The sequence below is a fragment of the Notamacropus eugenii genome, chromosome 6 (genome assembly GCF_028372415.1).
Source record: "Notamacropus eugenii isolate mMacEug1 chromosome 6, mMacEug1.pri_v2, whole genome shotgun sequence".
In the NCBI taxonomy this organism is placed as follows: Eukaryota; Metazoa; Chordata; class Mammalia; order Diprotodontia; family Macropodidae; genus Notamacropus; species Notamacropus eugenii.
The window spans coordinates 316,399,767-316,416,159 of NC_092877.1; the positions used below are offsets into that span (position 1 = coordinate 316,399,767).

The 16,393-nt window shown below is 44.4% G+C and overlaps 1 protein-coding gene across 21 annotated transcripts in view; it reads right to left on the minus strand.

The window, feature by feature from the left end:
* TNS1 (tensin 1) overlaps positions 1-16,393 on the minus strand; it is a 316,581-nt gene that overhangs the window by 65,921 nt on the left and 234,267 nt on the right. The gene's annotated exons all lie outside the window — the stretch shown is intronic.

Sequence of the window (16,393 nt, forward strand, 5' to 3'; positions counted from 1 at the left end):
TTAAATTCACACTAAGATATAAGTGACTGATAGAAGAAACTTACATTGAATGGACATTTTGAGTGTACATGTGCATGCAAGAGAGAGAAAGGAGAGAGAGAACAGAGAGGAGAGAAAGAGAAAGACAGAGTAAGACAGAGAGAGAGAGAGAGAGAGAGAGAGAGAGAGAGAGAGAGAGAGAGAGAGAGAGAGAGAGCGCAAAAGCGAGAAAGGGGAGGGGAAGGGAGGGAAGGAAAATCATTCAAGTAAAAAAAGAAATTCTATTCATCCTATAAAAGGGGGTCCATCCCATCCATTTTGACCTTTCCCAATGCTTCCTTCCATGGCCCCTCCTACTTCTCAGAATCCTTAGCTACTCCTATTCCTCATCTCTCCCAGTTCAAAGAGCACCAGCAAACCCACTCAAAGCTGATACACAGAGACCAGTGGAAAACGAGAAAGACAAAGGAATTGAGAGGAAGCCACATTTTCTGTGACCTGCAGCCTGAATCCATTAGGTTCACATTAAAGGTTATCCAAAATCTTGGGTCAACTTTAGTCCTGCCCCCAGTCTCCCCAAAGGTCTTTTGGACCTAAGTGGAGCTTAGACTGGACAGCTCACAGATAAGAGGCACAAGACAGTATTTTTCCCTATATGTTCCCCATATTCCCTACTTCCCTGTTGGTCAGTCAGAATCATGAGGGCCCTGTAAGGCTTCTCAAGTTGCGAAACGAGTGGGCCTGGGTAGGTGAAGGCCAAACAATTCTGTGAAAGATTGATCAAACCACTTCCAGGATAACAACCTAGGGAGGGGATGAGCTCAGCTCTCAGGGCTGGTGGCTTTTCTAGGGGGCCTGGTGTGGCTCTGGGACTGCTCCCAGATTTTCTCAGAGTCTACACTCCCAGGAGCAACACTTTCTCTGGAAGGAAAAAGTGAGTTCTGAGGGGCTTGGGGCCAAGCCCTCTGACTCAGGGACTAAGAACTTTCCCCGCCCAGAGGAACTTGGTGACTTCACACTCTACAGCCACCAGCCCTGCCCCCCCCCCCCACTTCCATCTCTCCCTCTCTTACACATGCACATACTCTATCCCCCCTTACACTTCCACCCTAGGCCCCCAGCTGGCAAAAGAAGAAAGGGTTTCTCCTATACCCCAATCCAGACACCAGGCAGTCTGTCTGTCTGTCCGTCTGTTTCTCTTTGTTTTTCTCTCCCCCTTTCTCTCCTTCCTCTGTCTCTCTATGTCTCTTTTCTACTCCCTACTTCTTCCCCCTCCATCCCTCTATCCCACTCTGTCCCTTTGTCTCGGCCTTTCCATCCCTCTTTGTCTCTGTCTCTCCCTGTCTTTTTTCTCTTGCCTTCACACTTTCTGCACCATTTCTTCTCTAGACTCCTCTTTTCTTCTCTTCCTCCCCTCTCTCTCCTTCCCTCTGTCTTTCTGTCTGTCTCTTACTCAATCTCCCCCTCCCTTCTTATCTCTGTCTTCCTCTGTGTCTTATCTTTGTCTTACACATACACACACACACAGACACACACTCACACATAACACACACAGAGACATACAACCTAACAAAAAAAAAATTCCATACAAACAGAAGAGACCTAAACATACATTTGTAAAATCCAAATGCACAAAATATATGTACAAGTGCCCATACTTGGATACATACTCCATATACAAATTATCTGAAGAGGTGACATTATGCCATGGAAAGAATGCCAGGCTGACAGTTAAAAGGACCTGAGTTCAAATCCTGGGTCTACCACTCACTCTCAATGCAATCTTGTAAACAAATATTCCTTGTATTCCTTCTTTGGATCCAAATTTTTTCATCTCTAAAATGAGGGGCCTGAACTAGATGACACTGGAAGTTCCCTCTGGCTCTAGATCATATGAATCTACAGGTATAGGAAGTTCTCTCAAAAACGGACAGACATGCATCCTAAGTGAGGACAGCCACCAACACCCAATTAGAAATCCTCAAACATGCAAACTGCTCTAATCTAGACCTGAGAGAATTGGAAGTACAAATATGCTCATCCCAGAGCACAGACTGACCCACAGGTCACACATACTTGTTCTTAAATACACACACACACACACACACACACACACACACACACACACTTTCACACACACAGAGCCAAAACGAAGTAATCAGGCAACCACAGAACAGAAACACACACACTCACACTCACATACACACAGCCAAAACCAAGTGATTAGGCAACCGCAAAACAGAAACATCCTAACACACATACACAAGCATGCCACAAGCCAACCAGAGTCTATCACTAGAGATAATACACAAGAGAGTGAAATAGGACTCCAAAACTAACCAGTCTGAGGCATACACAGCCACCCACATGCAAAGGCTCAAACAAGCAAACTCTCAGTGTGCGCAGGAACCTTTTATCTCTGTCATTCGATCACATCCAACACCACAGCCTTTCCTCCAAAAGACTGATCTCAGAGAGCCCACTTCCTTTACATCATCCTCCCTCTGCCCCAGGGTCCATATCCCAACATCCCACTGCTCTGAGCAGTGCTCCCAGCAACCAGCCAATGAAGTCAGCAAACACTCACTGAGTGCCTACTATGTGCTGAGCACTGTACTCAGCTAAACCCAGCCCCCAAACCACTACAGGCCAGCTCCATGAACAAGTCCAGGGCCTGAAAGGCATTTCCCTACTCAGGCCATTGGAGTACCTAGATATAAACAGGTTGAGAGATGCTTTTAGGTTCTCTGAGGCCTGATTCTTGGGTCACCTTGGAACTCATATCTACAATGATTTCCTGAGCACTTACAGCACAAGGGACTGTTGAAGAGACACTGAAAGCTAGGACGGTCCATGCCAGCAGACAGTCTCCCAGCTGGAAAGAGCATGGCCTCTGGAGACAACGGTTCAAACCCCACTTCTGATACTTACTAACTTTGTGACCTTGGGCAAATCACTTAATCTCCATAGGCCTCAGTTTCCTAATGAGGGGTTGGACTACAGGACCCCTGAAGGCCCTTCCATCTCTGGAGCTATGATCCTACGACCCTATCTGAACCCAAATCTGCCAGTCTGTAACTTAGATGCATTGCTCCATCCTCCTGCCCCACCAAACAGAATAAGCTTCATCTCTCTCCATGTGAAATCCCTCAAATACCTAAAGATATCTACACAGTCACTATCCCCTTCTTACACATACACACACACACACACACACACACACACACACACGTGTCTTCTCTCCCCCAGGCTAAACATCCCCTTACCATCTGGTCAGCCTCCCCTGGAAGCTGCTCACAGCTTACAGTCTAATAACCAGGATAAGACATGACAAAATAACTCAAATACAAAACAGAATGCAGTAAGAGAGAGCAGTGGAGAGATGATTTTCTTCATGGAGGAATTGGGACATTCATCAAAAAGATGGTATTTGGGTTGGAACTCACAAATTGTCTAGGTCGATTGTTCAGACCAGAATCAAGACACTGATACCTCCACTACAGACCTTGTCAACACAGGAAGCAGAAAGGTGCAATGGAAAGAACGCTGTTTCTGGAGTCCAAGGATCTAAACTCAAACTCTACCTGCAAGGATTCTTACTGTGTTATATTGGACAAGTCATACAACCTTCATGGGCCTTCATTTCAGATCTATAAAGTGAGGGGAAGAAAGAGCCCCTACTGACCCTTCTGGCCCTAGGTGTATGATTTTATCATCCCTAATACATTCTAAAATCAAAATATTGAATGACCAGCAAGGGGAAGGACAGGTTATTATCCAAAGCAAGAGAAAACCCAAATCCTCAACCCAGATCAGACAGTCCACCAGGCAAACAAAACTGAACCCAGGAGCACCATGTTTCTGGCTTATATGTCCAAGAGGATAGAAAGTGGGGTCCCCAAGTACTCCTTACTGAAGTGAATAAATACGGAGGGTGGTATTCCCTTTTACCCCACTTATTATTACTGGAAATGGTGCTGTTCAAGTGATCCAAATGAATGGGGAATGAGCCAGAACTCATGGGCTAGTTACCTTGAAAATCGTTTTTCTGGCTCTACCATCTACACAGCAAGCTACCCAGTGGTGTTTTTTTTCTCCTGGAGCATGCCCTCCTTTCCCAAGACAAGTTTAGTCACATACATGACACTGGGGTGGGGGAGTATGGTATTCAAACCTCCTCCCCATAAATAACTGAAAGTGTAAAATGGAGGTAAGTTGTGAAAGGCTTTAATGCCAAATAGAAAAGATTTTAGTTACCTTAGACATGTCACCTAACCTCTCTCTGCCTCAGTTTCTTCGTCTGCAAACTGAGGGGGTTGGATTCTATACCTTCCAAGGTCCCTTCTACCTCTAAATCTTATGATCCTATAACATTAGAACCAATTAGTATCTGAAATAATTTGAGTCTTCCATTTTTTTTAGAAAGTTAGTTATTCCTAAGGAGTGGGAGGAAAATCAGTTTTATTATAAGTCTAACAGACTCAAGATTCCTTCTCAATTCAGCAGTCCCTTCCTTGATGGTCATCCATAGTCATGTCTCTTACTTAGTCAAAAAAAAAAATGACCAATATGAGCTCCCTCTTCACCTCAAAATACCTTGACTTCACCCCACTGACTCTCTCCTTTTTCTCAGTCTCTGACAATTAGGTGGCCCTTTTCCTAACCAATAAATGATCTACATGTGAGAGAATCCCATCCCATCCCATCTTCTCTGGCAGACTCGACCCTGGATCATTTCCTTTCTTTCTGTAATCATCAACTTCTCTCTACCAACTGGTTTATTCCCTACTCATGCCTAAACCAAGTTCAAGTATGATAGTGTTACCTTTCCCTCACATATACACTCAATAAACTTCAGTGGCTCCCTATTACCCACATCACCTGGATCAAAGACTTAGATGTAGAAGAGACCTTGGAAGGCATGAAGTTCATTTTGCAGACAAAGAAAGCGAGACAGAGAGAGGTTAGGTGACTTGCCTATGGTGACTAAAAAGTCTTCTATTTGGCATTAAAGTCCTTCACAATGTACCTCCATTTTACCATTCCAATGTTGTTCCTCTTAACTCCCCTCCACACCCTCCACGATCCAGCCATACTGGCCTTCTCTCCATTTTCACACAGAACAATCCCTCCTCCATGTCTTTGCACCTAGTACCACCCATGTGTTGAATTCACTCCCTTCTCACTTTTGTCTCCCTGAATCCTTTCCTTCCTTCAAAAAGCAACTGGAACACCATCTTATGCATAAAGCCTTTCCTGATTCTCCAGTTGCTAATGCCAGGCTCTCCCTCCCTTCCCAGTCCCCTTGTACTTAACTACTTTGAATGCATTGTCTTTATATTCATTCCGTATATGGTTTTACAATATATATGCTTGTTGTCTCCCAGATAGAATATGTGCCCTCCTTGAAGGTTGAGATTGTTTCATTCTTTGCATATCTGTTCTCATACTTAAACCTGTGCCTGGCACATAGTAGGGCCTTAATAAATGTTTGTCAGTTGATTCAACCTCTGACTTGATTCCTTGTCACTTCTTGTGACAGGGCACTCCCAGTGATAACTGCCCCAAAGTTCTTCCTTATAAAGAAGCAAAATCTACCTCCCCACAACTTCTGCTCAGAGCTCCTTCCTATTTTTGTTCTATTGACTTAAACAAAGTCTACTGCCTTCCTTCAAACACCTTGTGACAATTATCACATCCCCTCTGTCTTCTCTCTTTAAAAAAGTTTATTGATGTATTTTGTTTTAATATCACAGTCATTCACGAATATTCTCCCACCATTCCCTCTACTAAGTGACCCTTCTCTTATAACAAAGGAAAAGGAGAGTTGACTTACACAAAACCTGTAGTCCCTACCACTTCTGCAAGGAAAGAAGGGATGTGTACATTCTAACCTCTTCTCCCTGGACCCAGATTAGCTAGGATAGAAGTCTGCTCTCTTCCAGTTTTCTCAAGCAGTTCTCATAAGATAAGGAAACATCTAGTCACTGTCCTCTGGACAAATCGAGATTGTCAATGTCCCTCTCAGAAAACTCACTCATTCACTCCAAGTCCTGAGTCCAATAACTCCTAATGGGGAAATTATGAATTTAGACCCTATTTAATTTAGACCCTAGTTTATTTCCAATTCATATTATTCAGTTGAGTTTGATTCCACAGAGGCAGTGACCATTGTACTCATCTACTGATATAGTTAGTCAGTCTAGTGAATCCACTTGCTTAACCAGTGCCTGATGAGTAAATGACCCAAGTCAGCATGGCAGAGGGTGACTCTAAAACATGGAATGTCCCCTGGCTATTTTCTGATTGTACCTCTACCCTTGTCATCTCTTTGTTAGGGAAACAGCCCTATGACACTTGGCCAACTGGTCCTATGAGGACTCGACCAATGGATGACCCTATCAGGAGCTGCCTGTGAGTCTATTCCTCCATCTTGACCAACATGAGGCCAATGAAAGACCATCAGTTTTGCTCATATTTACATCTCTTATCAGCTACTGTATCACAAGCACGAGCTGAAGAGTCTCCTGGAAAGCAAGATATAGGTCTATCAGCCAATGAGACTATGTATTTTACTTTTCCTCTTCTATATCATACGGGCAACACACGCTATAAAACTAAAGTTTTAAGGAAGGGATCATATAAGATTGTGAGGAAGATCTGAGGTCTACTTGATTAACAGGAGACATGAACTCTTTAATAAAATGCTATTGGCTCAGAGCTTTGCCTCAGTTTCTCTTACTGTAGACTGGACAATCTTGAACCCCACACTAACAAATTTTTTTGCTTGTTTAGACAACTGAGCTGAGGATGTAATTTGAGACATTAAATCTCTTTCCATTTTGAAAAGTATCCTCTGTGATAGATAGCCTAATGGTCCACAAAGCATCAGACATCATCACATGGTCTCCCTTTTTCCTTCCCTTATGATTTCTTAATCTCTCTACAGGAAATGAACTATAGGAAAAAGGGGTAGAAGGGATAGTCCCATAACACAGTAGTGCTGTCCTATTCCCAACTTCCACTCAATACCTAGGGAATCTGAATAACTCAACACGGACAATCTATCCCTCTCCTTTCCCTTCCTTCCACCAGGGCTAAGGCCAGTCAATCTGTAAGGTCTACAGACCCACCCAACTCTTCCTGTTCAAGATGAAAGGAATACATTCCCATCCTTGCATCCTACCCCACCCCTTCCACCACAGTCACATTAAGAGCTATTTGCTACAACCACAAGAAGCCAGAGCAACATCCTGGCATTACAGTTATTAAAACATGAAGGGAGAATGGAAAAGAGAGGATAAGAGAAAGTTATGAAGAAAGAGAAAGATATGGGAGGGAGGAAGAAGAGGGAGGGGAAAAGACAGGAGAAAAGAAGAGGAAAAGAAAACAGAAGAACCTGAAATAACCCACAAACAGATGAATCTTGGAATCATTCACTATGCCAATGCTAGCAGCAAAAATCCCTGGTAAGTGATTTTAGGGATAAAGACTAGTACCTGACACATAGTAAGCTTTACAAATATACTTACTGGCTGACTGATGGAATGTTAGAAGAAAACACCCCAAGAGAACAATGAGTAGATAAGCGTTCCAGGGGGGTAGGATTCTTTCATGGGGACAGGACTCTTTCCTGTTTTGCCTTTGTAATCACAGCACCTGGCATAGTGCCAAGCATAGTGTAGGATCTTAACAAATGCTTTGAACTGAATGAGGGAGCAATCTATAGGGGAAAAGGTAGAAGAGACAGAAGAAGCCACCTGGATGAAAGAACTCAGTTCTTGAACTGTCTTCCTGACTTGTAACCAGCTGGTGGGAGGAGTCTGGGTCTCTGTCTAACCATAATGAATGCCATATTTTTCTCCTATAAAATAGTCCCCCTTTTGCTTCACTTCCTAACTCCCACAGATAATGAACTCTTAACATTAAACATTTACAGGTTGCAGTATGGTCTTCCCTGCTTCCAGCCAGGCAGCCCGGGCAGATGGGGGGTCTGGAGAAAGGTTTCTGCTATTCCAAGATATCTTTTATCTCCATAGGGTACCCAGTCTTTTCCCTTCCCCTGGCCTGCCTTGTCTTTGCCTAAATGTCACTGTTTCTCCCTGTTTCTCCCACACAAGGATACTACATTTATTACAAACAGGGACTTGGACCTGACCTATGGGTTTAGTGGTACAGTGAATTCTGGCATAAGGAAACTCTCCCTACCAATGAAGGTCAGCAATTCCTCTGTAATTGAAGGGTCCTGAGAGGTCAATGACTTGCCCAGGGTCACATAGCCAATTCGTGTCTGAACCATACCTCCTCTTAGACAGCTGGATCAAAAGAAGGAAGCCAGAAAGAGTAATTAGCTAGCCAATGTCACACAGATTCAGGGGAGAACTAATAGCCCTGGATAAAATGTCTCAGAGATGTGAGCTGTCACCAGAAAGAGGATTTTAATTGGGGTTTATTAGTCATCAAATCAGAATTCTAGGGTTAGCAGAGCCTTCCAGAGTCATATGGGCTCTTCCCACTGCCCTAAGCTAGTCCAGACTGACTGGAGTCTCTCCCCCTGTTGAGGTCTTTATATGGTCACCATACCAGCTGTCATGCCAGGTATACTTTTGTACTGTTACTGATGAGGAAAACCAAGACTCTATCCTCCCCGGAGAGCTCAGCCTCACCAGAGATGCTTGTCCAATAGCACTGACCCAGAGGTAAAGCACTCCTTTGGGATGAAATGTCTTGAGAAAATCTCTAGCTGATTTATGTGCTAGGTGACCCACCACAGCTCCCTCCCATCAGGCATGGAGAATGCCAGAATCACAGTCAGTCCAGAAGGGCCAAGAACCAAAATGTATCAGCCCTAGAGATGATAAATCAATTCAACAAACATGTATTGTACCTACTTTGAGTAAGGCTTTACACTAGCAGTAAAGATACAAAAGCCAGGGTCACATTGATAGTAAATTAGAGTTGGGATTTGAACCCATGTTCTCTGATTACAAAAACAGTTCTCCACCCATTCCACAACTACTATAACCTACAAGAATGTCCTACCAATACATATGGCTAGGTCTCAGAAAAAATAACTGTGTGATATAGAATCTCTTCTCTTGACGATCTCTCAGCCCCAAAAAGACCCTTGTCAGGGTGGGCAGGCTAGTTTTATTTATTGAATGATTCATTAGGTTCTTAACATTGGGTCTGCCATGATTTTAAAAAAATCCTCTGGGTAAAAATCCAACAGAATAACAATTCATTAAAATACATTAGAGCCAGGGGATGGCCAACTGATCTATGGCAAAATCAATTCAATGCTGATATGAAAAGGCACTTGCCCTGCCAGCATGCAGTCCAAGGGCCAGCTGGGTACCCAACAGACAGGAAGTTCAAGAGTCAGGAAGTCAATTGAGGAATGTGCTCTGGCTCCTTGGAAACAGAGACTGGGAGCTGGGAGCAGAAGGAGCATTGTGAAGAGACTCCTGAACTGAGAGTCAAGACACCTGGGATATGCCAGTAAGTCACCTCTCTGAGACTCAATTTTCCCCTCTGCCAAGTGAAAAAGCTGGGCTAAGAGTTCTAGCTCAGACATTCTTTGGATTCAAAGTGACTTGGGAAACATAGACAAAAAATAAATAAAGAGACTCAGGAGACATATGGCAATAACACAAGGAAGGAAGGAGGCCATCTCAACTGGAGCAGAAGCCTACACAACTCAGGGCCCCGTGGTTCAATGGACAGGACCCTGAATTACATTTGTATGCAATGAAACAACAAATGCAGAATTCAGACTCAGAACATGCAAATCCCTCTGGATGTTATATATCCAGATATAAGAAAGTATAGTTTAATGGAGTCAAAGGACCTGAGTTCAAATCTTGACTCCATGACTTACTATCTGAGTGACCTTGGACAAGTCCATTTTAATCTCTCTGGTCCTCAGTTCCTTCCCCCATAAAATGAATGCATTGGACTCAACAATCTACAAGTTTTCTGGAAATTCTAAATCTGGGATCCTATGTTCCACAGATGGAAAGTTGACCAAAGTCCACCCTAGGCACCCATTGGTCTAGCCACCCACATGGAGATGGGTGACAGGGATTCTTATAAGAGAAGAATTTCCACTTCTGCAAGGGAAACAGACAGGAAAGACACTCCCACCTACTACCCACCACACCTACTCCCCAAACACCCAGTCATCCATCACCTGAGACCCTCAAGAATAGCAGTGTGGCTCATGGGAGGAGGACAACTTCAAACCTCAGTGGGAAGAAAAGAACACATTCTCTCTTCAGTGAGGAAGCTAACCCAAGCCTGAGACCACACCCTTCCTGATGCTGCCTTTGCCAGTCAACACAGGGATGAAGAAATTTTACCAGGCAGGGCGGGCATACCCCAAGGATGCCAAGCCACTGGCTGGGTTTTCTAGGAGCTGCCAGCAATCTGTGTTCCCTCCCATTGCACCTACTTGAAAAGTAGACAAAGTGTGTGTTACCATACAATTGTCCGATTGTTTTATACCAATAGCTAGCATTTATATAGCACCTACTACGGCTCTTTATAAATATCACCTCATTTGGTCTTCACAACAACTCTGAGAGATAAGTGATATTATTATCCCCATTTTATAGTTGAGGAAACTGAGGCAAAACAGACTTGCAGAAAGTCACACACCTCACAAGTATCTGAGGCTGGATTTGAACTCAGGTCTTCCTAACCCTAGGCTCAGGGCTCTATCCACTGAGGCACCCAGCTACACATAGCTTCCTGGAATAAGGAGGTAATAATCCCTCTGTTCTCTGTCTTGGAGTAGTGTGTTCAGTTCTAGGTGCCATAATTTAGGAAGGATGTTTTTAAACCAGAAAGTATCCAGAGTAATACACACTGGATGGTGAAGGACCATGAGCTCTTAATTTTGTAAGGACTGGTTGTTAAAGAGAATAAGAATGCATAGCCTATAGAAAACAGGGGAGACAGGACAGTGCTCAAGAAGTGAAGGCCATTGTACACACAAAGGGTTCAAGGACAGAACCAGGAGCCCAAGGTGGAGGCGAGGCACATTTAGGCTTGATGTCAGGAAATCCTAAGAATTAGATCTATTGAGAAGTGAAAAGCACCTTCTCAGGGAGTAGTGGGTTTGCCTTCATGGGGAGTCTTCAAGAGGAAGATAGATGACTGCATGTCAGTCGGGGCCAATCATATCTGTCCCAGTCCTTGGTGACAGAAGTAATTTCTCCTAGATCTTCAGCAGCTTTAGGGTTTTGACAGCTCCTTGAAACATCTGTATGAACACGCCCTCCACCAATGCTGATTAAAGCTCACTCCTGCCTTCCCACCCTAGGTGATTCTTGGTCATGCCTCTCCATTCATCCATCCTTCATAAAGGATTCAACCTTAAGGACTTTTCTACTGAGCCTTCAATTAAACAGACACAAGGGAAAAATTGCTTCACTTAACACTATCTAACACAATCTATCTTATTGTTCAGTCATTTCAGTTGTGTCCAACTCTTCATGACTCCATTTGGGGTTTTCTTGGTAGAGATACTAGAAAGGTTTCCATTTCTTTCTCCAGCTCACTTTACAGATGAGGAAACCAAGGCAAACAGAGTTGAGTGACTTGCCCAGGGTCTAGTAAGAGTGTAAGGCCACATCTGAACTCAGATCTTCCTGATTCTACGCTGAGCACTGTACCCACTATGTCAAAGAATGTGCACTATAACACACCTGAGAAGTAGTCATCCAACCTCCAATGAGGGATAGCCCACTGAGAAACCTCATTCCACTTTTGGAGATCTCTAATTTGTAGGGATTTTTTTCCTGAAGCAGTGGGTTGTAGCCTATACAGGCCTAGATGTGAAGTCAGAAGCCCTAGGTTCATATCCTAGCTCTGGTATTTCCTACCTGGGAGACTCTGGGCAAGTCACTTCTCCCCAGGCCTGTTTCCTCATCCCTAAAATGAGGGGGTTAGACAAAATAACCACTAGTTTTGCTGTCTAGAAAATCAGAAGACTGGACCTTCAAGCTTTGAATTCTATGAGGTCAAGAATCAGCTAACAGCACTCATTAGTCTATCGCATCAAAAGTTTTCAAAAAGGCCCACAAGGAGAAATTTGGATATTTAGCAGGTCTGGACAATGGTGCAGAAGGTTTCTACCCAGCACACAGAAAAGACTTTCCCCCAACTGTCACCTGAGCAGATGGGAAATCAAAGATTTAAGGTGGATCCCCAAATCTCTCCACAGAGACCTTTTTCATTTTTCTTCTCTAAGAAAGTAATTAGAAAGGCAGCCAAAGACCAGAAATTGAGATCGAGGCAGAATTCTTCTGCAGTGCTAGGTATACAGAAGTCACTTAATAGAGACTTATGAATCAGAGGTTCTTAGCCTTTTGTGTGTGACAAATCCCTTTTCAGAATGTTTTTAAATGCATGAAACATATAGGATTACAACGGAAAGCAACTATATTGAAGTAATTATGCAATTTTGTAAAATGGCTCCCAAATTAAGAATTCCTTTTGTAAACCGAATGATGGAGTTGTGAGTCAGTCTATCTATGACCTTCCCCGTTAACCCATCCTCACTTCTACCCTCGTCTTGCCAGACTTAACCAGTTAGGGTACTGCTTCTGGGAAACCTCTCAATTCACCCTAAGATATGAAGTCCCATCATTTCTCAGGATAGTTCCACCCTACTGAATAACCCAGAGAAAGAGAGACCAGCCATGGAATGGAGACAGACAGTTGAACTTGAGGGAGATGCCAGAGAGAAATAGAGATGGAAAACCTTGAAAGCCCTGAATGAATTTCTGACCATGACGAGGCCTCTCTACCTCCCTAAGGCTCCAGGTCTTGGGTCACATCTTAACTCTAACATCTCTTTGCTCCAAAATCAAACTCCTGATATTCTGTTCTTGCACCCCCTCAATGAGGAAGAAATTTTTATGAGTCATTATGCAAAACACCTGGGAAGCCCTATTAGGGAACTTTTGGGGAGGAGACAGGGGTTTCCTCAGGGACCAGCATTTGTTGAACTGATTGGCATGGGGGTAAAGAGGCACAGATTTGGAGTCCCAAAAACTAGGTTCTAGTCTCTACTGGATAAGTTACCAGCTGCAAAGCCTTGAGTAACTCACTTACACTTTGGGGCTCAGTTCCTTCATCTGTGAGATGGGGTTAATAATACCTGCCTACGAAGGTTGTGGGAAGGTCAAATGAGATAAGGGATATGCAAGTACTTCGTACACTATCAGAACTGTTATACAAATTAAAGGTACAATCATGCTAATCTAGTGACCCAGAAAACTCTCCATTTGTGACAACATCTCAGTGCAGAAGAAAACCATCCCTTGTGATGGGACATCTAAGGCTGCAAGGCTGTGAATGATACGACCTCTCAAAGTCTCTTCTCTCCTGAGGAGTTCAAGAGTGAAAAAAAGGGAAATCCTTATTTGTCTCTTCTCACTGCTGATTAGAAAGTGGGAGGAGAAGACCCAGCTAACTCTCCAGCAGACCGTTGACAGTTGTTGATCCCCCCATCTGGGCTTTTCACGAGTAGCTGTGTCAGACATAACATCTGAACTTCTCCTCCACCCTGGCATTGTAACTACCTTTGTTGGTTTGTCAAAGGTGGGTGATGGGCTCCTCCCATCTTGGGGAATATGCTGAATTAGCTCTCCATCAATAGAACCAGTCACTGTGGTAGAAGCTGATGGGAGGTGGTAGGGGGCAAGGGGAGGTGGGGGTGGAGAGAGATGCTGAGGCAGGGAGAAGAGAAGACAAGAAGGAAAGTCAGAAGGAGACTAGCTAAGCCATGATCTTGAGTAACATCAGGGTGGGAGAATAGAGAAATCTGGAGGAGAGATCAAAATTTTAAAATAGGGGAAAAACCATAGTTCTGGGCAACCTCCTTCTGGATCCAGCTATTCACAGAGCATCTAATGAGAAGCTATTAGGGGCCTGAGGGTCTCCCAGAGCCAAGAGGTCTTTTTTTTACCAATCTTCAAAGTAAAAATGGGCAGAAACATTGGCAGACACTTTTAGGGACAGGGACAGTGGAAAGCAGAGAGGACCTGAAGTATCCAGCATCCACAAAGAAATAACTAGGGAGGAGAAACTGGAATCATGTTTCAGGGTGCTGAACTTTAGGGAGCACTAACAACACCTCCTGTTATTGTGCTCCTCCTGAAGCACAGGAATAACTGAATTTAGCACCTACTCGGCAAGAATGATAAATTAAAACAAGAAACCACCTAATGGCACAATCCATTTCCTGGTTATGGACAAGAAAGCTGAGCTCCCAGCTAAGGAAGGTTACCCAGGTTTTTGCACCTGAAGCTCTTTCTACCACAGTACACTGCTTCTCATGGTGGTCATATCTAGCATTTGTCCCTAGGAACCTCCTTTAGAATGGTTCAAAGCTTTCCCCAGAATCTTCCTTATTTATCATCACATTATTCTCTTGTGGAGGTATAGAATAAGGAGACATCAAAATGAGTTCACCATATACTGGTCCTTGCTACCTGTGTGACCTTGATTGAGTCCCTTTGCTTTCTCAGGCCTCAGTTTCCTCAGGTGTAAAAAGATGGGGTTGAACTAGGTCATCTCTAAGGTTCCTTCTAGGTCTAAATCCTATGATGTTCTAAAAAGAGTCCTGAAAAATAAAGGGACCTGCTTGAGGTCACACAATGAGGGAGCGTTAGGGAAAGTAGAAAAATTCAGGTCTCCTGGGTCTCAGGCCAATTTGTTACTCCCCAAAGCACACAGCTATGAACAGCGCTTTGGCCCCTGGCATTCTCTCATCCCACCCCCGCCCTCTGGATATCCGGGCACCCAGATATGATAGTCAACATGATTGAGATGGTAAAAATAACTCTTAAACCCACAGTGATCTACTCTGCCCTGTTCTGGCTCTTCAACAAGCCCCAGGACACTAGGGCCAGGCAAGCCTATGACTTCTGAGCCAAGTGACAGGCAACATTAAAGCCCAGGGATGAGAACGCAGGAGACCTTGAGAGAAGGAGGTCCAGAATTAATGGTGGAATCTTTTAAAAAGGAAATAAAAAGCAGTCTAAAGACCTCTCCCCTCCCACTCTGATATGCTACGGTTTTATAAAGACAGGCCTCAAACTAAAGAAACAACACAAGAGAATCCAGCAGTTTTTCTAAGGTAACAAATCCACTGGAAAGACCATTAAGAACTCTCAACTAATGCCAAGATCCTTTAGGGCTCTGTGCCCCCAGCCATGCCCCACAAACCTTATCGCTGTCCTCTGGGTCACCCCACCCCCACCTACCCCCCAGAGCTACAGAAGTGTCTCAGACACACTGCCTCCTACTCAGCCCAGCCCAGCTCCCCACCTTGCATCTCTGCCAGTAAATCATTTCCCACCGGCCATCTCTCTCACATCTTCTGGCAACATGGAACCCCCAGGGCTGGGGACATCCAAGAGAGAAACAAGGTCATCTAGTTCCAAGGGGAACTGACAGCAGGCAGGAAACAAGAAAGGGAGTGCCCAGTCTGTGATGTGAGCTCCTGGAGAGATCCAAGGGGCAACGGAGTCTACCTCCCTCAGCCTCTCTAAAACTCTTTTCCTCCTAGATCCCCCCCCCCCAAAAAAAAAAAAATCCAGCAGTGCACAGTGATTATCCATCCGAATACAACACAAACCAAGCCTCTCAGCTACCAGCGCTAAGGACTGAAACTTACCCCCTGCGTGGAGAGAAGGACGTGAAAAAGAATCAATTCAGCTTAATCTTGGCACCTCTGCCTCAAGTTTCCAATAATTCCTACAAGTCTGCAGCCCCACGGGCTGTCTGTCTCCTCCAATGACTCTCTCTCCTGGCTGTCAGGGGCCGAGAGTGCCCGCCTGCTGCTGGGGCGCCCTCTCTCACTCTCTTCTCGCTCCCTCTCTCGTTCTGGCTTGTAGGAAGCAAGTGGGATAAAAAAACTCTGTCTGTAATTTCAGCCAGCTGGATCCCTAGGGTTTCACTTATCATCCTGTAGCTATGCGATTCCTGATGACATCACAGAAGCTTCCCAGCCCTCAACCCCAGGAGCAAGGAGGAGCTGTGGCCATGGGGAGATGCCACACCGAAGGGGAGAGACCAGAGCCAGAGACGGAGATGGAGAGACAGAAGAGACGACAGAGCCAGAGACCCAGAGAAAGACTGACAGAGACGCAGACAGAGTCAGAGAGACAGTCAAAGACACAGAGGAAGACAGAGAAAGAGACAGAGACACAGTCAGAGGCAGAGAGACAGAGAGACAGAGGAAGAGAGAAAAAGACAGAATCAGAGAAAGAGTCAAAGACAGAGACAGAGAGAGACAGTCAAAGACAGAGTCACAGAGAGAGACACAGAGAAAGAGAGACAGTCAAAGAGAGACAGAGATATAGAGAAAGAGAGACAAAGAGAGTCACAGAGAGACAGT